The following is a 2,500-nucleotide window of genomic DNA, read 5'->3' on the forward strand; positions in this document are numbered from 1 at the left end:
AAAAACTTTAAAGAAATAGATCGTTTTCACGTGACGTCATCATTTTCCAAAATCTAAAACTAAAGAGCCACGAAAGTTTTTATCCTCATCAGGCATAAGAGGCGGTAAATTTGTATCCATTTGCAATTTTAAAGCTCAATAGCGTGGTTCGTTTGGAAACCAGAGCATTTTGAATTTCTGGTTTATAGCGGTGCGTGACACGAAGTGTCTTCTTCATTTATCTTCTACAACATCACGAATTCTTGACTTTTTCCACTGGATGGTTTTCGATTTATTTTTTTATTGCGTGACAGTGAAAACGATCTATAGAAGCATTTCGAAGGCTTTTGTTTGTATGAAATTAACAATCGGCGGCTTAATGATGGCCTCTATTATTGTATAAGTGAACTATGTGACAGGACTTACTCTTTGCTAAGTCACACAAGCGAGTCACACATCACTATCAAAATGCCTGACCAATTGCCTGTACTTGAACTTTAAAATAATGTTATAATAAAATTTGCTTTTGTTGGTCTACTAAAGGAATAACACATTTGCTTGAAACTTGCACGTCTGACATCACATTTTGATAAGAAAACGTTATCAAAAAGACTTCGCTCTACTGAAAATAAATTGATTTGCTTGCGACTCATTGTTGGTTGCCTAATACCCCTAAAAACAGTCCAGGATTGTTATCAATTTTGATAACCATGTTACGTCACAACATGGCGGCCATTGCAAAAATCGGAGGATTTTGTATACACTTCACTTTATTCGTTTTTTGTTCGGAACTAGTTGGGTTATCTACCCAAAATGCTATTCGATATGGACAACAAAGGAACATTCTTCGCCTTTTTCAAAGATGGCGGTGGCAGAGCAGGTTGAACGGTTGGAAATGTTAACTGTAAAGTGGGACAGTGCATGAAATTGGATCCCAAAGAAAGGTACGTTTTCCACTTTGTGTTAGATTAAAGGCACTTGTAGATTTTTCCAGCATTTGCAAAAAAAATGTCGATATCTTCAAGTCTTTTACTTGACTTTTCACGTGTTTTTGCTGTTGTGCACGATCTATTAAAAATGTGCAAGGGGTATTTTGATTTGCGATGTGCTGTTAATAATGGCGCCCATATTTGATTGATTTACTCCTAGGCCTTGAGATGGCGGATGCTGATGCCCACAGGAAAAAAATTGCAAACTTGTGTAGATTTTGTGGCTCTACAGCATTGAAAAAGACTGAAAGGCCTAAAAATAAATTTAAGGATGATTTTGAACGATATTTTGGTATTAATTCTGAAAAGTGCAGTGGAAGGCTTTTGTGACAAGAGCAATGCCTGTCAAAAAAGTGATGGCCGTTGAATCCCCTGCAAAGTGTAGCAAAACACAACTTTTTAGTCCAATTATGTTTGGATCCAACCTGGTTATGCACACAGCAGAATGGCAGTGGATATTTATCGAAAAGTTCATCCGGGGGGTCAGTATAACATTATGAAATCCTGGTTAAATGGTTCCCTGCTACGCCAGAAGGAGACATTCTGACTGGGTAGTATCGAAAACGAAGATTGAAGCACAAAGCACCCCGAAACTCGAAAACGAAGCACCCGAAGTCGAAAACGAAGCACCCCACAACTCGAAAACGAAGCACCCCACAACTCGAAAACGATGCACTCGGTTTTTAAGGCGCCGATTTCGACTTCGTTTGATCGGAGATAAGTAAACAAGACTGTCCCTAATCAAGCGTTGATCAAACTTGTCAGGGTCGAAATTTAGTGACGAATCTAGCACGATAACGGATAGAGTACTCCGCAAAAACTATTCAACTGTGAGGTGTTGAAAATGCATTTCTGGAGCCCTGACTGAATTAAAGGTAACACTTCAAAGTGGCATTTCCTGTTTCCCACGCAAATAAAGCATGTCAAGCTTTACCTTTTGTTGATATTTTTCTTCTGTAAAAGCTTTCTTATACCTTATTTACTCGATTAAGCATGTCCGATATGGCGTTTATTGCGTTTTATACGACGTATATGTCAAAATAACACAACAATAATAAAAATATAAAATAAAATAACAAAACAACAAAATACCAAAATAGGGCCGTTTATACGAGAGAAACTAAGCCGCGGCTTACTCTGGCCACGGCGTAAATAATACGCGAAAGGAACTATTTATACGAGTATAAACTCCCAGGCCAGGATAAGCCGCGGCTTGATCGAGAAAGCCATGAACATAGATTTTGTACCATTTATACGGGGTGTTCGCGTCTTATGTAAGCCCCGGCTAATTTTCTCTCGTATAAACGGCCCTATTGTCTCGCGTTTTTTACAATCCTCGAATAAACGCCGCGTTCTTCTGACTGGATGCGGCGTTCATTGGTACTTTACTTCCATCTGCGGCGTTTAATAGAGTAAATACGGTAATTTTATTATTATTATTATTATCATTATCATTATCATTATCATCATCATCATTATTATCATTATTATTATTTTTAATTTTGGTCGTCCGGCCTTCCTACCCATTAACA

This window comes from Montipora foliosa, chromosome 1 (assembly GCF_036669935.1).
Source record: "Montipora foliosa isolate CH-2021 chromosome 1, ASM3666993v2, whole genome shotgun sequence".
Classification (NCBI taxonomy): domain Eukaryota; kingdom Metazoa; phylum Cnidaria; class Anthozoa; order Scleractinia; family Acroporidae; genus Montipora; species Montipora foliosa.